This window comes from Candoia aspera, chromosome 4 (assembly GCF_035149785.1).
Source record: "Candoia aspera isolate rCanAsp1 chromosome 4, rCanAsp1.hap2, whole genome shotgun sequence".
NCBI classification, from domain to species: Eukaryota; Metazoa; Chordata; class Lepidosauria; order Squamata; family Boidae; genus Candoia; species Candoia aspera.
Genome location: NC_086156.1, coordinates 72,723,868 through 72,749,110, shown reverse-complemented (window position 1 = coordinate 72,749,110; position 25,243 = coordinate 72,723,868).

The window sequence follows — 25,243 nt, the reverse complement described above, 5'->3', positions numbered from 1 at the left end:
ACATCTTCCCATTGCCACATATGGATTGGGTCTTTCCCTGTTTGGTTGATGTGAGGTAACCATTGCCATGTTAACCTATGACTGGAAGAATTAGCAATGTTGCCAGGGATGCTGGGCATGTGTCTGTAATGGCTCCAAGTTGTGGTTCGAAGGGTGATTTGTTTTTTCCCTCTGAACATTTAATTCTGGGATGTAACTGGAAGTAGACTGGGCGATGCCTGCTTTGCAGTGACATAAGAGGCTTGCTGCTCGAGTCAGGCCTTAGGATGGATTGGCTCAAGTAGTACTGAAATTCATGAAGTTGCATATAGGTAAATGTCCTCTGGTGCAAAAAATCCAGCCCCGCAGCGCTTGGGTCAGGAACCTTTGATTCTTCAATCTCCAATCAGCTGCAGCCAGCAGGGCCAGTGGTTGGGAATCGTGAAGGTTGTTGTTTAAAAGGTCTGAAGTCTCAAGGACCTACCCTCTGCACTTGGAGGAGCAGTGCCTGCTTGGAAAGGGCATCTGTTTCAAGCTAACATCTTTATGTAGATATTTTTCTTGAATTTTAATGCCGCATGACCCTCCTTGAGTGTTCAGAAAAGGCACATTCTTTTCTTTAAATAATTATTTAACTGAATGCTTTGCCTAAAAAATATGACATTTGTAAGAGGGTGGTAAGGGGATTTTTTAAAAAAAACATTCCAAATATTTAGAGGAAATGTATGTGGAGAATAGTGACTCAGAGTTTATTAATTTCTCAAACAGAAGAAATAATCTGAAACAATATGGGAGACCAATTTAGTTGAGCATTGTGACAGGAGGCTCAGCTACCACAGGAGGTCATGAGAAAAGCAAGCTTGCCAAGGGAGGAATTGTACAGTTTCTTTCCTTGAGGTATATGAGCAGAAGATAGATGGGCATCTCTGATATTACTTTTGGTAGTACAGGATACTTTTGATATTTGGCAGAGAGCAGTACTGAATTTACCAATTCAGCAACTGAGCACTGTGCTGGAGAAAGAGAATTCTATACCACAGAATGCTTGGAGTTTGTTCTCTGCATGTATAAACTCTCCAGCCATTTGGGTGAGCCACCCAACTTTGCTTATTTTGACTTATCATGACTTTAAAAAACAAACTAGTAGTGTGCAGTCTAAAATTATTTCCAGTATATTGTATGTGTGGATAGGGTATTCGTTTTACTTTTCCGGCCCCCGAGAGAATGTACTGTACAGTATAGTTTTCACTAGGAATGGAGACAATGCTGAATATCAGCAGATTCCACAGTTTCAAAAATGGGGGATCAACAGTTGTTGGTTTGGAGCAATCCTGGGTACAATCTGAAGCCATCTCAGTACCTGGCAGAGTGGAAGGTCTGCAGTTCTTTTCTTGTTCCACTATTAGCTGTGATGGCAGAGTGACTGCCTCTGAAGGCCATCTCTGGGGAGACTAGTGGGCTTCCTGGTGCAGTCGGTTGGCCACTGTGAGAACAGACTGCTGGACTAGGTGCAGGAAGGACTGCTGGACTTCTGTCCTGAAGCCTGTAACCAAATGCAGATTCTTCATCAGCTTCTTTCCCCACCTTTGCATTTTTTTTTAACCATCTTGCCCATTAAAAGGTTTAGGAAAACCTGAAAGTGTATGTCCAGTTTTCTGACCTTAAATTGGCCTAGTGAAGGTACTGCTTTAAGATCAGTTTTGGAATTTTAATATAGTCAATTCAGGTGGGGGAGGGAGTTAGAAGGTAATGTCTCACCCTCTCTCTCTCTGCATTCCTTCCCCACCCCCAAACACTACTTTCTTCCACCTAGCAAGCATCACTCTCTCCACCAATTACTTTTCCCACTTTCTGTTGTACCTCTCAGTGCCAAGCCAACTATGACAAGAACAACAGAGGAAAACGGGGGGGGGGGGAGCATAGAGAACAAAGCCCATGCGGGATGGAGGGGGTGTATTTCCTCTCTTCAAACAACTCCAGATGCTGAGACACGCTCTGAGCCAACAGCTGAGGCCTGGAGATGGACAGGAGAGGGTGTTTGCATATGATTGGGGGGGGAGGGGGAACGTATACAGGAAAACAAAGTAAGAAAAGAAACACAAAATAAATGAAGGGCAATAGAACTGAGAAAAGTTTAGACAGGCAAGAAAGAAAACAGAAAGGACAAAGAAATGCAGCAAAGAGATCAGAGAAAAATGTTCAAGAATGAAAGTAAGGAAGCAAAAAAAAAGGTGGGAGGGGGAATGACCTAAGCAGCATTAAGGGAGGAGTGATGGGGAGGGAAGCAGGAGGCGGAGAACTGAGCTATGTTCTATGTATAGAAAGGAGTGATTGATGAGTGCCCAGCATTGGAATATGTCTCTACATTCCACAACATTTTTCCTGAGGCTAGAAGAAGCCTCAGGGAAGAAGGGAGGAGGCTGTGGTGTGGCTCTCTGAGGAACATTTACAGCACGAAGGACTTTTGGATGGCAAGTTGCACTTTACACACACCTAATCACACAGACCCAATTGCAGCACCATGCAGCACACTGTGGAGATACCTAGAAGTGCCAGGGAAGTGGTGGAGCCCAGTAGTACAGGAAGATGATACATCTCTGCCCCTGGCGAATCAAGCAATGCTATTGATGTCTTATCCTGGGGCCTGGAGGCTGTGGGGATCTGGATGGGGACCAACAGGCTTCAACTGGACGCTGTCAAGGTTGAGTGGCTCTGGATTTTGGGGCCTGCCAGTTCTGGGACTATGCCATCTTTGGTACTGGATGGGGTTGCACGGTCTCAAACAGACCCAGTTTGCAACTTGGGGGTCCTCCTAGACTCACGACTCCTGCTCAAAGAGCAGATGGCAATCATGGCTAGGAGGGCTTTGCACAGCTTCGTGTTGTGTGCCAGTTGCACCTGTTCCTGGATTGGGAGGCTCTGCTCACAGTCACTCATGCCCTGGCCTCCTCCCAGATAGACTATTGCAACATGCTGTACATGGGGCTGCCCTTGAAGAGTATCTGGAAGCTTCAGCTGGTGCAGAATGTGGTGGCGCATTATGTGTGTGTGCCCCTAGAACAGCACACTTACACCTCTGCTCTGCAAGCTGCACTGACTGCCAGTTTGCTTCCAGGTCCAATTCAAGGTGCTGGTTTTGACCTTTAAAGCCCTTCATGGCATGCGGCCAGGATATTTGAGAGACCGCTTCTTCCCGATTACATCTGCCCATCCCATCAGGTCTGGCAGAAGAGGCATGCTGCGGGTCCCATCTGCCAGAGAGTTACATCTGGCAGGACCCAGGTGATGGGCCTTTTCTGCTGTGGCACCTGCCCTTGGGAAGATCATTCCCCCACCTCCCCCCGAGGTGAGATTGACCCCATCTCTGCTGGCCTTCCAGAAGTCCCTCAAAAGCTGGTTGTGTCAACAGGCCTGGGGGTTGCAAGGGAATGGGTGATGAGGTGGCTCCATTGTTCATAATACCTGACACCCTCTCCTAGCCTTTTAATAATGGTATTAATTTTTGTATTTGTTGAATGTTTTTTAAAATTGTTTTTTATGGTTTGATTGTATGCGGCCCAGAGTTACGTTTCATGAGATGGGCAGCCATATAAATATGACATATAAATAAATATGATTCTGAGTTATAACAAGAATCCTACTGAAATGTTATCTACTTAATTACCTCTATTTATATGGTGCCTATTGGCAACATACAAATTATTTATTGTTATTAGTTTTTAATTGTCAGCTGACACAAAAACACTTTTGAGTGATCCTGTGAAGTTAAAGCTAGCTTCTAAAGCTTTCAGATCCAATCTGGGGCTGGTGGGAATAGTAGCCCAACAGATATTAGTTTGGAGAAAGATAACTTTAAATAAATAAAAATGCTGAAAAACCATCCTACTTTGCAAACAATAAGCCTACATTCTTAAAACCAGTAAGCTAAATTTTGCATTATTTGCCAATGGAACAAAGAAAACCAAATCCAGGCAAACAAGAACAGCAGCAGCAGTAGTTCCATGGTGCTATTAACTGATCTCTCAACTTCATATTTTCAACAATGCTCCCAGTGAAGACTGCATATTAGCTACACTTGCAAAATACTGATCAACATGCACCATAAGGGACGTGGTGGCGCTGCAGGTTAACCGCTGAGCTGCTGAGCTTGCCAATCGGAAGGTCAGCAGTTTGAATCCATGTGACGGGGTGAGCTCCTGTTGTTAGTCCCAGCTCCTGCCAACTTAGCAGTTTGAAAACATGCCAATGTGAGTAGATTCATAGGTACCGCTTCGGCGGGCAGGTAACGGCGTTCCGTTTAGTCATGCCGGCCACGTGACCACGGAAGTGTCTATGGACAAACGCCGGCTCTTCGGCTTTGAAACGAAGATGAGCACCGCCCCCTAGAGTTGGACACAACTGGACTTAATGTCAAGGGAAACCTTTACCTTTACCTATGCACCATAATAAGAATTTCAAGACAGTGTCTTGGAAATCATGACAAACATGATATTCCTATCAGAAAGAGTTTGTACTGCTTCCCCTAGCCTATACCTCCAAATTTCAGAGGACAGGACAAACTGGACAGGACAATGGGCCACCAATTCTTGGGCATCTTCAATACCACTTTTCAGTCTCTGTGAGGCCAAGCCTATTCAGAAGCAACTGACTAATAACCCTTTTAGTTTGGGAAAGAAAGAAAGAATTACCATTCCACTTACATCAACCAACACAAATCTAGTGATTATGAGTCTGCAGATGACAGCCCCTGGAAGGAAAGCTTGAATTTGCAAAAGTTTCCAGATAGATCATTTGCACATAACTGCACACATCATGTATATATTGGTGACTTACCTAAGTGCTTTGCAGCAGGGAAGGATGGAGGAAGCACTTGGTAGGCTTCTGTAAGAACTAATGAGAGCACAAACTATGAGCCTGCTAGTGACATTACTTGTCAGGGGACAATGGAAGCGACTCCATAAACCTGGTTTCCCACTCCAGCAAGCATTGCCTTGGCTCCACGATGGGCAGCCTGCATTCCCCAGTCCCATTCTTTGAAGCTCCAACAATCTCCTCTTATTGCTACTGCTGAAAATTACAGTAATTATTTCTCACCATTTTGATACAGGAAACAACATGAAAAACATAGTGTAACTCCTAAAATAGTTTAAAAAACAAAGAGAAAAAATAGCCCCACCCACTTTGCATCACTGTCCCACCAGCAGTGGGTTTCAATTTCCCCCCAAATGTTAAGTGCAGCCCCTCTACCATTGCTCATCGAAAGGTTGTCCAGCCCTGCTTTAGCAAGACATGACAGGCAAATGACACATTTCTGGTATTCTCCCCTGCCATGCCTTTTTCCTGTTCTGTGCATGTGGCATGCAAGCTCAAGTGTATAGAGCTAGGCTTAAAGACCTCAAGTGAGCCAGAGGTCACTGGACCAGCATAGGCTTACCATACAAAAGGTTTGATCCCTAGCTGCAGCACTCATGGAAAATGGACCGAGGGAGCCAAGCACTCACAATTCAAGCAGTGAGCACTCCACCGAGCCACTGGATTTACCCGCAGATCCTCAACAACATTTTTGCACCTCTCCACGACTGTCCTTAGTCATCACTGCTTGTTTCACTTGCTTCAGGTTTCCTTTTTATCCAACTATCCCCCTGGGGTGACTATTCACTCATTGTCATTTGCATCAAATTTGCATATCTAATTTATTTAGAGCTGGCAATTTGGAAAGATTAATTATATTTAAATAGATATAAATTTCACCATAGTGGGGAATATGGCAATTGTGTGACTGTTGTCTATGTGATGCTGATGGACAACTTCAGTGCTGCTGTATTTCACATTGTAAGATTCTTAATGTTTAAACTAGACTTAGGTTGGACAGTCACTCAAACAGGCCAAATGGCCCCCTCACATCCACTTCAGAGCATTTCACTTTCGCTTGTGCACAGCAGCTTTGAATAATATTCCAAGCTATCAGCTGAGTAGAGTTTTAGAAAAATGTTCTGGCAGTTATGTAAGTTTCTACCAGTTTTTACTTTTTAAAGTCCTAATATAAGGAGGCCGAAAGAGGAGATTAGAATTCCTCAGAGATTACACAGATTTTTTCAAGAAGGAAGGACTGAAAATCATTAACCCACTTCATGGCACCTTCCATGAGGGCAGACTACAAGTCCTATCACCCAAGCCAAACCTACTGAGTGATGGATAATGGGATTATAATACAGCACCCTAGAGCAGTGTTTCTCAATCAACCTCGGCAGCTTGAAGATGTGTGGACTTCAACTCCCAGAATTGATTGAGAAACACTGCCCTAGAGGTAAGCTAGTTTAAGGGAAAACTGATGTAAAGAGTTGAGAATGAGATCTTTATTGCATTCTTCTACATCATAGCTAGCTATGGCTCTTGAAGCAAAGTCCCCATCACTGAAGTTTCATCATCAGTTTCTCATCTGTGTATGTTCTATGGGTTGAGTGAGCGAGCTTCACACAATGCATCTTGATATCCAGAGAGCAATTTCATGGCTAAGTTGGTATTATTTACTGCTGTGCTGATTCAGGATTTGCTGCAGAGTTGTGGGTGATCCAGTCCTTCAATAGCTTCAAGAGAATCATCATCTTCAGATTGTGTATTGTACATTTGCTGACAGAAGCACCATAGGATACTCTTTTGCTAGCCACTTCTCTTCTCTTCTCACTCAAACTATCACAGTTAATACTGATTTTAATTTATCTCACTTTAAAGTTTATGACAGTGTAATGATGTCACTTCCTTGCTGTAACTTCATATAGTTCTATATAACTCGGAGTCTGACTGGCACAGTAGCAAACTTGTCCTCTACTTGGCGTAATCTGAGGATAGGATTTCTGATGTTGTGTAACTCTTTTGTGGTCCCAGAATGGAGCAAGAACAGTGGGGACTTTGTGGGCATTTCCACACAGGGCTTCGGCATCCCTCCCACAGCACCCCTGCATCCCTTTGTTCCCACATTAGTGTCCTCTGTGGGCAACTGAACCAATTTTTTCCAGTTCAGCTATCCAAAATCTCAAATTGCAAAACTTCCAATTTGCAACCTGAGATGCTTGAACTCTGCAGGACTTGGAGCTGAACAACTTTCCCATTGGCTGGAACTCCTGCCAGTGCCTACCTCCTGATCCATAGCTTTCCCCTTTCCCTTTGTTGCAATGTCTCCAGAGCATTACAATGCTCCAGGGCTTTTTGCAGCCAGACTGGTCTCCTCGCCCCCCCCCCCTTTATTGCAGGCTAACTGAGCAACACAAGCATGGGAGGGGTGCGCTGGCAGGAGGTGGGTTCTGCTCTCCCTTGATGGTTGGCTGGAGGGAGTCTCAGTTTAGCTAGGCTAAGCGTAGCAGTGCTTGGAGGGCTGGGGAATGCCGACTTATAGAGAAGTTCCCTTTGAGTACGCTTAACAAGGGCATGAACAATAGACCATGGTCCATTGGTCACAACGCTGGGAAAGAGCCTGCAGCCCACAAGTTACTTGCCTGGGCTATGTGATATGGAAAGAAGAAATATTCCATACATGCTTCATTTGCTTGCCTTTAATATAACTTCCAAGGTCTCAGGACTGAACTCTGAAATGAAGACACTCTGAAAGGTCAAGCACTCTCTCCCGATGTCTGGGCCGGATCATAAATGAGGCTACTTGCTTGGAATTTGGAGGCATTTTGTTTACAGGGCTGAGTCAAGGTACTGAAATTCGGGTCAGGTTGAACCCTATCTGACAGTATCATTATACTGACTTGATTCATTAAATCATGTTTTACAAAGTACAAGAGCTAGACTGACATATCACACTAAGCCAAAACACAAACAAATTACAGTATGATTTAGGACACTTCTAGATGGCATCATTTCCACTCAGCGAATTGTCCAAAATGGTGGTTTCTGCTTCTCTGTGGGAGGGGTGGTCCTCTCAGCTTTGAAGGAGACTGTGGTACATCTATTTCTTAAGAAGCCATTGCTAGACCCAACCATCCTGGACAATTTCTGTCCCCCTTTTAGGGAAGGTAGTGGAGAGGGTGGTCAGGCTCCAGCTCCAGAGGATCCTGGAGGAAACGGATTATCTAGACTTGTTTCAGTTGGGTTTCAGGCCAGGGTCCGGCTGTGGGGATATTCCACCTTTAATCTTCAGTGGGTTGTACTTCCCTATGGAAGACTGGGGTGGGGCAGAAATCTGGGGTTACTTTTGGACTCACAGTTCCTGCTCAAAGAGCAGGTGGCAGTTGTGCCCAACAGGGCCTTTACACAGGGTCACCTGGTGTGCCAGTTGCACCTGTTCCTGAACTGGGAGGTTCTTCAGACACTCACACCTTGGTCTCCTCACAATTGGATTACTGTAATGTGCTGTACATGAGGCTGCCCTTGAAGACCACTCAGAAGCTTCCACTGGCCCAGAATGCAGCACTGTGGGCAGTGAAGAGCTGTCACGGTATGGGCATGGGCCCCTGCTGCTTTGTGAGCTGCACTGGTTGCCAGGTGACTTCCAAGTGCAATTCAGGGTGCTGATTATCATCTATAAAACCCTGGCATAGAACATAACTACTTCAGGAAATACCTGTCCCCGTATGTCTCTCCATATGACCTCAGTGAGGGCAGCTAGAGTGGGTGTGCTCTGGGCTCCATTGATTAAACAGGGTCATTTTGCAGGACCCAAGAAGTGTCTTTTCAGTACTGGCTCCTGCTTTCTGGAATGACATCTCCCTCAGAGATCGAACTGCTCCCACCTTTCTGACTTTTCACAAACTACTAAAAACTTGGTTGTTTTCCTAGACTTTGGGATTGATGGTGGTTGAGTCCCTTTGTTTTTTGGTATTTTTCTATATATTTTTTTCTTGCTATGGGCTTGTATTCCTTTTCAATGATATATGCCCAGAGTCATTGTGGAGTCAGGTGACCCCAGAACGGAACGGAAAGAAACAGTGTTAAAGTTGAAGTGTGATTACCTTTATTCCTGCTGACCTTGGAATACTGAGAATAGGCAAGGAATAATACAGTATGTGCCAACTGGGTCATCCTCTAGATCAGTGTTTCTTAACCCCAGCAGCTTTAGGATGTGTGGACTTCAACTCCCAGAATTCCCCAGCCAGCATGCTGAAGTCCACACATCCTACAGTTGCTGAGGTTGAAAAACACTGATCTAGATGACCAACAGAAATTATTTCATCGGCACCTCCCTCCTGATTTCTAACAGTTCCTGAAATAGCAAAAGTCCCCTTGCCCCTGCTTCAGGCAGAACGGAAAAAAATAAATTAGCCTCCCCCCACCTCCCCCCATGTTTTCAGCGTATGCTGTATGCATTTGTCTGTCAGTTAATACATACTGGCATGAGGGAAAAGCTGTCTGACAAGACATTGTTCTTCATGCATACACATTCCCATTAAGGCTCTGACGATGGTATTACACTGTAGTTTTGCAATCAGGTGCTTTTCCCAACATTTGCAACCACAGTTATAGGTTTCAGGATACAGCCTCTATGAGCACATCCACACAACCATGTAACAAGAGCCCAAAGATGCCTTCTTAGCTGTTTTTGAAGGACAAGTCCTCATGTCACAGCATTCTTTATTCCCATTCTCACATTATAACCAAGGCCACTTAGCTACAGTATGTATTTATCTATCTCAAATTTTCCATCTTTCCCCAACATTAGCCTCACCACGTGCACTTCAGCAACAACTGCAGGGATGGTCAGGCATGGGCTTGGGTCTGCCCACTCCTAGTGGCTGTTTTCAGCTGCTGCAGGCATTCCTCTCCCTCTCCAGGGACTTCCCTTCATGGCTATTTTGGCTGGGGCAGCAGGAGTGAACAAGCATTAAACATTTATCCAAATGATGTCTGACCAATGCTTTGCAAAGTGCCAGTAGGGCATTACATGGGCTCCTTAGCTACACAGGTCTAGTGCTCTCCCATGAGACTGATAAACACACTGGGGAAAAAACTCTCCTGACCGGTAGCTCATGTGATGGAGCTGAAGTGGGGAATCCACTTGCCAGAACCTGTCAGCAGCCCTCATCCACTGTTTATAGCTAGAGTGAGAGACAGTGAGACGATGAAAGCACGTGAGCAGGCAAGCGAGACAGAGAGCATGGGAATCAAGAGAGTGCACAAGTGAGCAACAAAGTGTACAAGAGACAGGGAATCAAGTGAGAAAGATGAGCAAGTGAGAGTAAACAGAGCAAGCATTAGAGTACGTATGGTGAGCAATCAAGACAAACAAGGCGGGCAAGCGGTAGAATGAAGGATGAAGTGAGAGAGGATGCAGGAGACAATGTGAGCAAGCACAAGAAAGATGCAGAAGTCAGCGTGAGCAAGTAAGATCCATAGATCACCTGGGGAGCGGGGAGGTTTCTGGTAAAACCACCACCTACTGTGTCCTGAGGATCAGATTCTGGGTCTAGCCAACTGTCAAAACGCACTTTCTTCCCCAGCCCCAGCCCGTATTGGAGAGAATGACTTGTAGATGTTTTTTCCTGCCAGCAGGAAATTGGCCAAGTGATGCACCTTAACTTGCCTTTCATTAGACTGTCAAGACAATGCCACTTGCTGGCCTTGTTACCAAGGCAGAATTTGGACAGGCAAATTACGCTGGCAACTTTTGTGGCACCTCACAAGCTGGAAAACAGCACATTAAACCGTCAGTCTGGCCATGAGTATAGTGAGTGGGGGGAGCAAGGACTCACTTGTGCTGGGAAGCTGGGAGAGGCAAACCCTCATGCATGCTGCTGGTATCAGCAGGAAAAGTCAAGCTAGGCAGTTTTTTAAATAGGGACTGTGAAACTGACTGGAAAGACAATGATCCACTTCCCTGAGGAGACGGCCTCTGAAATCTCCCTGAGAGCTTTGGGAGGTCCGATGAGGCAAAAATTCCTCCAACGGAAGAAGGGCTTGCTCCCAAGCCCCACCAGGCTCCAGACTGCAAATACTGTAGCAAAGCTTCTCATTATTTGAGCTGTACCACAGCCAAGCTAGAAGAAAATCAGCCTGGCTACCCAACTAGGACCAGCTGGTAGGCGTGTGACATTGACGCGAGAACAGCATCAGCGCCTTGTGCAGAAATGCCCTTAGTATGCTAAATGACCCCAGCACAGACTACATCATAGCAGAGATTGGCTGGAGCCTGCGTAGCCAGCTGTGTCCTGTCCCACCAGATTAAGTATTCTCAGTAAACACGGGCCCATGTATTGGGCAGAGAAAACATTTAACTCGTGAATGTTAATTAGCTAGTGATCAGGTGTTGCTGTTCTCTTCTTGACCACAGACCTAGAATGCCTGGCCATCTTGCCACTTTTCTCACACAGGAGGAAGAGGATGTGGTAAGTAGACAATCACCTCCCTCAAGCCTCTCTTTGGATCAGCTGTAGATGAAGGGGTTGCTAACTATGAAATCTGCTGCCTAAAGCAATTGCATTATTTCATGATGCAAAATGGAATTATTAAGCTGTTAGATGGTCCTCCCTTAGGGCAAAAAACATGGCATAAGCTATACATGGCACTCTTTTTTTAACTGCTGAAATATTTTTCAACACCAGGCACTGGGGAAAGATCATGCTTGAAGTGCCAGTGGGAAGTGAGAAAGCATTCAACTCTTTCTTCCTCTGCTGCACCCCTGACAAAGGCAGCCTCTCCAAAGCTTCAACTTGCATCAAGGAGGAAAATTCCTATTGAAGTCAATGCAGTCCTGGGGCTGAAGAGATGAATGGTATGAATCCCATCCCTGATGTGGATTATCTACCTTTGATCGCTTAATAGCTCAACTCAGCTTAGCTCAAGGTTGCTCTAGGAATAACTACCACAAAGTGCCTTCGTAATCCTGCAGATTGCTATGCAAATAATAAAAGAGCAGAAGGGGCAAGAAGCATCCATTTATAACATGCCCTTCCCTATTATACTTCAACCTTAGAGTTTATACTCCTGCTAGTATTCAGTTCGCTTCCTATTTTATGATCACACCTTGTTGACACTGGCTAATGTGTGGCCTTCCTTTCCATTCCAGTCTTGTCACCCAGGCAGAGATTTGCCCTTCAGGAGAGACAGGGCTCCTGTGGCCACGTGCCATGGTATACATTGCCCAGCATCCTGGTCATACTAACAGTAGTAGCCACTACTCCTGCTGGAAGAGGCCAGGACTGGAACAGTATGAATACTCCAGCTGCTGCTTGTCCCATCTGGTTAGGGACTTCATGCAAGCTTCCCTGCCCGCCATTGGTAACTTTCCTCAGGACCTGAAAGAACAGCTTTGCTTCCTTCCAAGCCTTCCTCCGAGACATCAAGAGGCAGCCTTGCAGACAGTGGTTTGGCTAGCCCCAGTCCCTGACTGACTTTCCCAGCATGCTGTTCTTCCTCCTGAGGGCTCTCACCTCCAGCAAATCAAGGCCCTGATGGAAAGTGAACCTCCCCAGGCCTGCAGACTTTGGGGAGAGAAGTTCCGGAACAGCTGTCCCTGAATTTGTGGGAGGGAGAGGATGGAATTAGCCTTGGTCTGAGAGTTGTGAAGGGAGGAGGCTCCCAGCAATGGGGCTGGCTATGAATGCTGGGAATGTTTATGCAGCTGCAGTCTATTAAGGAGGAGGGATCCTTTCCTTTTATTAATCCCAGCCTTAAAGCTCAAAAGGAGCTGGAGTTTCCTACAGGCAGGCGTGTGCACGCTCGTTTGCTCACCCACGTGTGCAAATAGGTGCATTGTGACTTCAGGGCTATCTCTGGGGCTTGCATTTCAATTCTTCATATTTCCATTTTGATCTGCAGCTGGCCAATACTCTGTTCTAGATGCATCCTGGCTGGGCCAACCATAATTATTTGATAGGAAGAAAAAGCACCCTGCATGTGCTCAGATGCATCCTTTTTTATTATTTTACATATCAACATGCATTGGAAAAAAAGGAAAGTTTTTTGGAATCAAACAAATTGAGCTATAAATCAAAGTAGTGACACCATCAGTTGATTAGAACTAGCCAACTGATCTGGGTAAGGAACAAAGGTTCTGAATCCCAGGGTCCCTTGTCTTAGCAATAATCACTCCCCAACACACTTACAAAAGAGTTTCAGCTATGTAGAGTTTTATGTAGGTCAAACTATCCAGAAGCAGCACATGCAGAATTAGCAAAGACATTCCTGCTATCAAAGTAAAATCCATCTTGACTTGTCTGCTGCCAGGATGTCTTGTTCTCAGGTCCCCTGGCAGGGACTGAATCTTGCATATGGCTTTTTTTTTTTTTTAATTTCCCATTGACTTTCCAGATAGCGGTCAATTGCTGAACAAAGCCAATCTCTTTCTACATCTAACCCTTCTTGATCCTAGTGTGATTTAGGGAGCAGCCAGATGGCTTCATTAAAGTGTTCTTCTCCTAATCAACAGCCCTCACTGCTGATCCTTATTCTGCCTTAGGAAGGAGGCCAGCAAGTTGTGCTGCCCTTGCTGTTTAATGTGAGACAAATCAAGAAGAGCAATTTGCCATGCCCAAATGCCCAACAAGTTGCAGATTCAGAGGTGCTCCATGCCTATAACCTGTCAACTGACTTAGTTTTGGACATGGATTGAGGACTCTTCTGAAAGAGCCCTAAACCTGTACCCAAACTAGCCCAGCTGATAGGCCAAAGGCACAGAAATGGGGAACAGGGTGAAGCAGAAGAGAGTGATGGATAATGAGCAACTGGATTGGATTACTTTTTTTTTTGTATTCTCCTGTTAGACAATGGAGCTGAGAACTGATGGGTTTATGGTATTTTGAGGTCAACAGAAGTGAAGATAAATATAGGTTAGCTGCAAACTGCTTTGTGAGAAATTGAAGAGTGGAAACTGTGGTGTGGAAGTGCCTTAGTGTTGTTCAATGCATGCTGACTCAGAAGTAACTCCTACAATGTGTAATGACTGTGCTACTCAGCTTGCCATTAAATTTCCAATTTCCCACTCCACTTGGGTTTCTGGCTCCTCAACCATGGCAACCCCAGAATTATAGAATAGTTTGTGATAGGTGCCACTATAAATTGAAAGGTCTCTGTATGGCTCCCTATGCACATTGCTACAGTCTCTGTATAATATTCCACTGGACCCCCATAGGCCTCTGATCCATCCAACTGTATAAACACTATGGGTTGCTTTAGCTTTCTCACTTTTATGTCTAACCCCGTCACTATAGCAGGATGGATCAAACACCTTGTGCACCCTGAATCCAACATGGCTGTTAAATCAGCCTTGTGTTTATATTTCTCAAGTTCTTCAACTGCACTCCCACCAATAGCACTGGGCAATCATCACTTACCAGTGGGTCTTCGCACCCATCATCCACTGCCTGTCTGTCAGCACATTTCAGAGCAGGCATATCTCATTTCCCACCGGCTGGGGGTTTTCATCTTCAGAATCCTTTCCAGAATCCTCTGAGCAGAACAAAAACTCTTTATGGGCAGTTGCACTAGCCACCAATCCCTTGCGTTTGACAGATGAGGATTTCACCTCCTTACTTCCAGGTTTTGTGGTTGTGGCTGACCCCGACCGAGGCAATCTGAGGTTCGATGCCCATCTTTTCCACACTTGAAACACAGCCCCTTTTTGACTCTTCGTTCTCTTTCTTCATTCCAGGGCTGACTTTGCTTTCTCGCCCCCACCTGTAGATTTCCTGGAGCTCCGGTGTTTTTTCCCATTGCTTGAGCACGCACCTGTTTTCTGAAGTGTTTTCCACTTCTCCTGCTAAGCAGATCCACTCTCTCACTGTGCTTGGGTCCCCTCATCCCAACGCCCAGCAGTCTACCTTTGAAGTAATCCACCTTGGTAGATTCCAACCAATCAGTTACTTTCCCAGCCAAAGCTTTAAACTCCATAGCGTATTCTGACATTGTTTCGGACCCTTGTCTGAGTTGTTGGAGGGCTGTTTTGGCCACAGCTTTGCTAGTGGGTCTTCGAAGCAATTCCTTAGAGCTCTCATGAAGTCATCCAAGTTGCGGAGTTCAGGAGCTGCGGCGTCGTGTAATTGCACCAACCAGTCGGCAGTTGGCCCCTTCAGTCGGGACCCCACTAAATTCACCTTTGAATATTCTGTGGGGAATATGTCCCCAAATTCTTCCATATACCTGTAGGCCCCCACCTTATCCATAAAAAAAGGATAATTGTTGTGGGTCCCCATTAAACTTTACATGCAGTTCACAGGATCCACTTTTGGGGGGGAAGACTTACATGCCCTGTCAATGGGCCTCCCCACATTACTGAAGGCCAACTGCTTTTCCTGTTCTCCGATGTTGGGGACAGCTGTTTTGATCCAGGCATCGATTCAGGTGTTGATCTTTTTGATGAGATACTGGATCCCACCTCTGTTTAATGTAACTCCTGATCTAGTGATAAGATGCTTTGCAATATGGTTTCCATTGAGGCTACTCGGGCTTCTAAATTCTGCGTCCACTCAGGGGTAACCCCTCGTTCAGGTTCCAAATCCTTGGAGCTGGTTCTCGTGCGCCTCAGTCGCACATCTGTTGACTGGTGAGGAGCCCTCATGGCTTTGCCCTCTGTCCCATCTTCCCAGGTTTTGGTGCTTCGCTGATGATCTCTGGGTAGCATCCATTCCACTTCCTTGAGATCTGGATGACTGGGTGGTTAGAGCCAAGATGCGCTCGCCTTGGAACCCTGAGTGACATCCAAAGTAATCAGCTTTATGTCCAGTTCCACAGTACAACTTTGCGGAGGTAGGGAGATTCCCACAGCTCCTTCAGTTTCTGAATCTCCATCAGACCCAACCATCTACTCAGGTACCACCTCTGGTTCTATCTGTTGGGTCATTGTCTCTTCTTCCTCAATCAGTTGAATTGGATCTCCCGATGTCACTCTCAACATCTTGTAGTATTCTGGACTCTCTTCTGGGTACAAACATCTCCAGGTAGAGTTGAACTGGATGGGGATTCGCAACTTTATGTAATGACTATGCTACTCAGCTTGCCATTAAATTAAATTCATAATTGATTAGATTAGAAATTTCTTTAATGGAGTGTAGTACACAGTAGAGTGAAAAAGTTGTGAATAAAGGTTCCCGTGTTTTCCCTAAGTTAAACAGTCCAATGAGCTCAACCCCCTCCCTTTCTTTGGCACACAGCCCCTCTTTTCATGCCAGTCAGTTCAGTTCCCTGCAGATGTCTCCAATGGCTCAGTAGCTTGACCTTGGATGCCAGAGATAGTCCAAACAAGATGCTTTCACATTCCTGGCATGCCCCCCTCCCACTTCTGCTGACCTGCAAGTCCTAATACATGTTCACTCCATTCATGCATATGAATCCAATCAGATGTTCTGGGAACATTTGATTGGGGAACATGACACAATGTTTATTGAGGCTAACCTGCATGTCATTTTATTTAATATGGCACTTCCTATGCAATTGAGATTTTGCTTGAGAACAAAGATTTGAGAAGGTTCATTATTTTTATCCCAATGACAACTTTAATTTAGGCTGCAATCCTAAATACACCTACATGGAATTAAGTCCCATTTAATTCTATATAAATATTTTATGTACGTTTTTTAAAATTTAAAATTTAAATTTAGTACATTCAGTGGGATTTTCTATTGGATAATGTTAAGTTCCACTTCAGTGAACTGAACTAAATTCCGTCTGTATGCTTGGGACTGCAGCCTAAAATATCACAACTGATTTCAATAGGTCCCAAGAAACATGGCCAAGTACTTGACAAACAGCAGTATGTAGATGCTGTGGCACAAGAGGAAGAGTGCAAAATGTTTTTGGAACAAGGACCATATTTGGCCTTAAGTGCCTTGCTGGGACTACTCTCCAAATAGATAGGGTGATGAAAAAGAAGGGGCTGGGTCATATGAAAATTCAATTAATATTTGAATTGAATTAAATGTATGTATCTCTCTGGTCACATTACATTTTACAATTTGGTGACAACTTCTGATAGGGCACTGGGGGCTGTGTTCAAAGCTTTGGGGGGGCTACCTGTATCCCTGGGGCTCAGACTGTGGCAGCACAGAGTGGAGAAATACCTACTCTCAGCTTCAGTTCAGGTAACCCTTTAAGCCTGCCCAATCAGGTTTTATGATTAGTGGGGCATTCCTTAAGCTAAGAAAGGGAGATCACTTTTTATATCCACCTGTAAAAGCCAAGTTCTCATTGTCTTCCCTTGCAGTTTTAAGTGGTCAATCCCTACAGAGGGAAATCAACTGTGATTTTTTTTCAATAAACTACTGCGGAATCAGGGTGGCTGTCCTCAGCTTTGAAGATGAACCTGTAAAGGAAAGAAAGACATGCAAATATATGGCACACAGAAAAACAGTAACTGCAAAGAGAGCATACTTCTGGCATGTAGAAAGCAAGATGTCAGGCGGAAGAGTATGAAAGAGTATTCAACCATGTAAGCCCCACTCTGCAGTCAGAAGCAAAGCTCTGCTGCTTCCAAGTGCTTTGAATGAAGACCTATACATGAACGGGCATTTTGCTTTGGGCAAGTATAATAGCTGGTCTACACGGTACTGCTTTCTCTGTCTCTCTCCCCGGACAGACATACACAAGTATACAGATTAACAGACTAAGACAAACAGAAAGGAGTACATCATACAGTATCTAGACAATTCAAAACAGTCTGCCATACCCAACAACATAACTGTAGTAGAATGCTTTCGGCAGCCATTGGAATGCCATGTACCAGGATATGGCATCACCTGCAGCAACAGAAATTGTGATGAGATGCAGCCAAAAACCACAGACAGCAGCAGGAATAATGGGTGGCACAGCAGGACACCATGGACAACAATAAGAAGAGCTTCATATTAATGCTTTCTCCACTTCCCTTTGTTTGCATTCTGCATCTCTTCCAATCTTGGGCCAAGTCTGCTCTAAGTTCATTGGAAGACAGTAACTGCATCACTTGAATATGCATTTGCCCTGAAGCTTTTCTCACAGCAAGCATTGTTCTCTGAGTATCTAAATGAAACTGAGTTTGACTCAGAAACCACGGGTGTTTTCATAGAGGGGGTATATAACTTGGGAGCATGATGCTGGGACAAAATCTCAGTTCTCGCTCTGCTCTATACTGAGTGACTAGAATACATGGAATTTATCCTTTGCTTTTTGAAGAAAGCTTCTGAGATATATTTTCATACAAAGACATAACTGTAAAAACTAGTCAGGACTTTTATCATTCAATCATAGGCTGTTAGGAAGGTAAGTTCGGCCAGCTGTTATTTTTTGATTTGCTGGCTAGACACAGGATACTGGACATGGGGCCTTTTCCTTGGCTGGGCAAAGCAACAGCCACCCCAAACAAGCCGGCTTTCTGATATTCTTCACTTTTTGGAAAGCTGAAGATAGCGCTAAAGAGAAAAGCAACAGCAAAGAGGGAACAGCTAAGCAGAAAGCATGGAAGATCTCTCTCCAGCTAGCCTCTCTGGAATGAACTCTGAATGTGAGAGGAATTCTAGTAGGATGCTTCTATATGCTACTTACAATGGGAGCTTATCCATAGTTCTAATCAGTGATATCATCAAAGTAAACAATCAAAACCCATGTGGTACATACGTCACCAGGTCACAACCCAGATGGATATGATGTGTTACCGAATCCCATCAGGAAAGGCTGCTTGTTGGCCCTAAAGTTAATGATTAACATAACCCTCTACTTCACTACATTAACCTCCTGTAACCCTAAGGCACTGAACATCTATATTTTGAAGCAAAACCTATCTTGACTGCTTTTGAAATAAAGTCCTAATAAAGTTTTGTTTCAGGGTTTAAAACCAATGTCTTAAATAAAGGGGAAAAGAGCTTTTAAAGACACAGCCTGCTTTTTTGTCTTTTCTGAAAGTTAAATACATGTATCTACGTTTGCAAAGTTTAACTGGAAACACATGTGCGCACACACCCATTGAATTCTTCAGCAAGCAATGAAAAAAATGAGCATAGCAAGCAAAGCCTATTTTGAGCCTTTCTGAAGAAAAATAAAAGCTAGTAAAAAACTTTAAACTGCTCTGGGTAAAGATTTAGCTGCAGGTCTGCAACTGAGCAAACAGGTGCAAAGCATAGCATGCAAGGGGAGGTAATTTACATGCCTGGGCGTGTCCACAGTAACTACTTTAGGCATGTGCAGAGGATGTCTGTCACTTAGTAAAGTGGGCGTTGGTTATAAATCCTGGTATACCTGGGCAAAAGCATGGGTATTTTTCAAGTAGGAGGGAGGCTGATTTGTTTGATGTGAAACTGACTCTTGAAGCTCCGAAGCAAAGGGTAGGAGAAAGACTCTGCACTCCTGAACCACACAGTCTTTTTTGAAGGAAAATGGAGAACATACAGGTTGGAATTATACTATTTTGTTATTGTAGGTTTTGCAACACAGCAAATAGTTAAAGAGTAACAAAAATAGTACTTCAAGTTAGTTCTAACCCTAACACCCTAATTTTATTTTATTTTGTGTTATTTTTAGAAATGGTGAGTTCTCAAGATGTTAGCATGACTCAGATTCTGAAAGCCTGTAGAGTATCATGAAAAAAATTCCTTCATTGTTGTCTGGGGGGTTGTCTATATGACTGAGAAGAATGAGATGGCTGCCCTAAAACAGAACTCATTACAACCTTTTGCTGTAGCTTTCCAGAGCTGAGCCTCTTTGGATCATCATAAACTTTTCCACCAAGCTGGATAAATTATATTTCACACTTTTTGTTGACATCGTACATTGCATTGAGGACACTAATCCACTTTTAATAATTGGGGCTAGGTTGCTTGTTAGTCTGAAAAGGCTGGTGTGTCACTCCTGTCATCTACAAAAGATGTTAGCATTTTTCCATTAAATTTTATAATAAAGCTTATTTACATGTAAAACAAAATCTGTTTTAATTCGTTTGGAACTGGCTGCAACACCAAGGAATCCATTGGCTCTGCCAAACAGGTCTACCCCACCACCGCTACAGCTGCCAATCAGCAACCTGGCTCTCTTCAGTCCAGCTCCACTCGGCTGAGAGGCAGCACATGCTGATGCGCAGGTCTGCTGCTGGTGCTGCCAAATAGCTGATCTGCAGAGCACTGAGCAGCCTTGTCTTCAGCATCTACACCAGTGCTTCCCAAACCAGAGTAAATTACCCCAAATTGGGTAAAAGTGGTTTTTCTTCAGCTAACGACACACGAACCCATTACCCAATCACAACAGGGACATTTAAATAGACTTAAAGTGTTTTACCTACAGTGGGCAAAAAGGACTTTCTGATAAGTGGTTTGGGGTAATGAAGGAAAAAAATTGGGAAGCACCGATCTACACGGTTCCCTGCTGCTGGGCTCTCCTCTACCAACCTTGTTCAGGTCATGTTGGTGAACTTTTTCAAAAGACATAGTTAAGCTCTTTTAAACTCACTTTGAAGTGGGGTAGGTTTGGGCAGAGCTCAACAAGGCAACCACATTTGTAGTGACAAATCCAGAGTTCTTCAATTTTTTTTTGTGCCATATTATGAAGTTTCATCATTTTAGTTTTCTGACAGACTGTCAAACACCACCCATCAAATCCATGTGTACTAACATACCCATATTTTACTATCGCTTATGCATGGTTGGAAGTGCACGGGCTCCTGGATGGTTTGGATGAGAGTTGTCTGTATCATGATAGAGACATCTTTATCAGCCAGGAAGGGGCATGAACAACACCATTAGGCAATTATTTAGGGCAACTGACAAGATCCCACAATCCCTGAGTCTGGGTCAGCAGGCCTCAAAACATACAGGTAGCCTTTTCTGAATGGGAAAATGGTGCAGAAGGTGAAGGGGCTAATGCCGAACAGCACTCATTACGATAATTTAAGTTTCAGAGCCTGAGAGGTTTTGTGGATGCTTACTGTTTGTCTGAGGAGGAGGGTAAGAAAGAGAGCAGTGCAGCAGTTTAGGATTGCCAGAGTTAAGGAATAGTGGGTGGTAGAAACACAGGGATTTCAAAAAACTCTAACGGTGATATACAATAAAAGGATTGTGAAGGGCAAAGACTATGGTATGCTACTTAAGTTTATGAAACGTAACGGGAAAAATGTACAGTTTGTACATCCTTTCTCTTATATTGTAAGCAGGCTGTCAAGTTCTGGACGATTATTCTTTATCAAATAAATGTTAGAACTTGGTGATTCTGTGTTGTCTCAAATCTTCAAAATATTGTATGGTTTTACAGTTGCTGGCAACTTTTGTATAAAGAACTGCTTAATACATTTCCATATAATAAATTTATGGTGGGTCTTCCATCATCTTTTGAAGATAACAAATAATTTCCACAAAACAGGGAATTTAGCAGTGGTACATGGCTGTACAGCCTGTGACAGTAATCAAGCAGAAAAGGCCTTTGCGGAGAAGATACATCACTGAAACCTGAGTATTATTCTCATTCTTCAAAACCTGTTTTTCCAAGATAAGAAAATGAGAACAATCACTCCGAATTCCAAATATTCTATTGCCCCTGTGCCCAGATGCAAATTGTCACATTGGAAAGGCAATTGTACTCCACACAGAACCTTTTGGAAATTGCAGTACTGGGAATTGAAAGGGTTTGTCCTGTAATCACCACTGAAGACCACATTGTCCAGAAACCTAATCAGTGCTTGTTTAGGCAGCTGCCCCAGAAATAGGTTTTCCTGATTACACACAAGGCTGCCCATCAGAATACTGTAAACCTTCATGCCTACTTGATCAGCAGGACATCTATCAGCAAGGCTTTGCATGGCCCAAGTGCATCCCAGGTGCTACTTTTATACACTTTACAAAGAGAGAGGCTGACAGGAGTTGCACTTTGCAATTCCCATTGCCATCCTTCATCAGGCAATCGACTCCATTTACTCTGTGTGAGTTTGACTTTCACGTTAACACCATTAATCAGCAGCTTGTCTTGAAAAAACAGATTGCTATGCAAAGAGCCCAGCAGATTCCATTGATGACTCTGGGCTGTATTTCTTGCTGTAGCCCTGAGGTTGGGGTTTCCTATAGGCAGCAAGAAGGCATTCTGTATGAGTTCTTTCTGAATTGCTCCAGCCATAAACCAAGTCCCCAGTGCACCACTACCGAAGTTTAGGATGAGTTCAATCATAGCCCGGTAAGAATACCAATGGTGGCTCTGTGTGATGGAATGGTCTCCCATGGTAACATTCAGCTGGTTAAACTGATATTATAGAGTAGTTGGTCAGGGCCACCCATGCACCATTATCAATAACTCTACCATCAACCTTCATGATCTTGCAACACATGTGCATCAAGGTTTTAAGGCTGTGTAACATTTGCCATGACCAGCGATAAAAAAAATCCAGGGGGCATTCGGTGAGAGGATGGATAATGGAGGGATTTCAACATACATACCATTTCCAGTTCTGATTTGTGCGAGTGCCAGTTGCAAAAGGTCCAGCTTGGATTAAACACATTCTTCAGCGCCCTTGTGGATAAAGACCATTTTGAATTAGAATGTGTCCTGCTTGTCATAATGCTTTCTCTTCCATGAACATCTCCTCTCTGTATGGTAGAGTTATTTCATGACCTTCTTTTTAACGGGGGCAGGAGGCCTAGTGCATTACTCTTCCTGATTATAGCCATACCTGATCCCTCTTGCCCTCCCTCAACAAAATGAGCTCATCCACATCTCTAACAATATTCTTGGCTGCAGAGTACATGTGCAGTTTAACCATTTTTAAGCCTTGCCTCAGAAAAGGCATTGCTTTTCTAAAAAGTCTTTCTAAACTTGCCCAATACATGACGGGGGTTCCTCAGAAGCCTGCAAGATCTCTACCAGCTTGTGCTCTGTAGTAAGCTGTGAAATCTTGAGGACTTCCATGATCCTTGATCACAACCATCTTTCACTTTTCTGTAGCCTAAAATAAGGCTTAATAACCACCTTCCCATGATAAAAACAGATAATTTTGTTCTGGTCGATTTTGATTTCCACAGTAAGGATATTGATGTAACGCTTGCTCACTGCAATGCAATACCACTTGTCATAAGTTACCATGATGAAAACATTGTGCAAGATATACAGATACACAGTAATAGCACATAGAGGTCTCCCACTATCTGATGCTGTACAATGTCTGCGTAAACATATAACACATTGAAGCTTTCAATAATGTCTGCTGCAAACAGGAATGTTTTGAAACGGTATCTACGGAACAGACCTAATACATGTCCAAGCTCTTCACTAGCTAGAATGGCATATGTACCATTTCCTTTAAAATTGTTTTTTCGAACTACCAGATCATTCTGCGTGGTCATCTTAGTGTTATCCTTGGCATCTAATATAAGGTTGTTCGTGTTTTCCAAAGTTCTTGGATACTGGCATAGTACCCGCTTCTCAAAGAAAAATTCCCTCTCTCTCATTAGCAGTTTCAAAATGTGCATCTGAAGTTAATGTGGTCCAGCTGGGTGAGTATATCTCTACTAATTCTATTTTTCTTGATCCAGGAGCTGCTAATTGAAGAGTAAAACTGGAATTTCTGTTTTTGGGGAAAACCACTGCTGGATGTAAAACCCTTCTATGTCAAAGGTGCTGTGCCTCAATCTCAACCCAACTGTTGAACATCTCTGACAACCAACCCAGTTGATTAGAATTTGTCTGCATTTCTCCTACATTCTTTTTCTGAGCATTATTTCAGTTCTGTGCATATGCTGTTAGTCAGTGGGTAAAAAGAGCCCTTTACAACTTGTCTGTGTAGTCTTTTAATCTATATAAGACTCTTTTACTCCTTGTCCCTATTTCTTTAATAATGAATATTTCATCTGTGTAGGTTTACTAATAGCCTTTTTCTAATCACCCTTTCAATCTAGATATTCAGATGTGATTTATTATCTTTTTTCTTCCTTTTGCCTATAAAAATTTCCTCGTATAGTCGTACCCTCATATCCCATTCATTAGCCGGGTTTACAATGTCAGGGGCAGCCCAGATGCTATGGTGGTAAGTGATATTTTAGCACCAAAAAACATTGGCCAAAATGTCCATGTAATAGTGGGTATTTCTAGCTGTAAATAGGTCCAGTTTACTTTTCAAGGTACAGCGAAGCCTCTCAGTTACAGCTACATTAGTTTCACTCTGAGTGACAAAGCGATAAACACTGTAGTGTTTCTAAAAGTTTCTTCAGAGGGTTGTTTAAGAATTCTGTACCTGCATCTGTTTGTAATTTTCAGGGTGCACGCCCTGTTTGGAAGCAGCTACCTCTCTCCTCAACTTGTCAGATAAAGGGCTGGCCTAGGCATATTTGGAATACTACATCTATCACTGACAAGACAAACTTTTTTCCATGGTTTTCTTCGGAAAATTTTGAAATATCTAGGGTGGTTGACCCTTGCAGGTTTTATGAAGATATAAGCCTCTTGCCCTGAAGGGAATTCATACCCCATAACTCTGTACATTACCAAGGATATAATAAAAGCTCCATAGAATTTTTTCATATTCCAACATATTAAAGAACTGGAGAAATGATCACAAGTCAACTTAAAACTTACTTTTAATGATAATGTACAGATATACAGAGTACAGAGGGGCATTTCTACATCATTGGATGTCATCAACATCTTCAAAGAAGTAGTTTCGTATCATATTATTTTACAATATGCACATTTTTCTGGCTGGTCTGTATCCAGTGAATTAGAGCTGCGGTCACAATCAGGCCAGTCTTTGCTTGGATTGCAGCACTCTAGTGTGGCCCTTCTACTGGAATGGAATCGGCTGTACACCAAATCAGAAAAATCCTCAGAAAATGGGTCATAGCAGCAGTTATTGCAGTAATATAAACATGGCCTCAAACTGCTAGGTGGTGTTAATTCAGAGACTGCAAAATATAAATCAGATCCTTTAGGATGATGTCCAGCAACTCATATTTACATAACAAGAAATCAGAAACGATTACTTACCTCCAAGGGGTCCTTGGCAGGGATCTAAAGGGCGGGCTGTTCATTCAAGGTATTACTTGATATTACCTCCATTTTCCCCTGCTCAGCCTCATCAGAATTGCAGCACTGCTTACAACAGCCAAACAAGATCAATCTGAAAAAACAATTTCCTTCATCAAAACTCTGACACAGATTTTACTGCTGTTCGTCAGCCGTGGTTATTCCTTCCATGGAGGCTGTAGCTTGGCAAGTCCTGAGAAATGTGATCTTGAGTTGCTCCAGGTGTTGGAGGGTACCTCCAGTGATGCACAAAGGTTTGCAGGGTCTTTAAACTCCTCTTTGGTGTTTGAAGTCGTCATCGTCAACACTATAGCCCTTTGTTTTTCAGAAGCACTCAGAATTTTAAAAGTCTAAGTCAAATGTGGCCTCTATC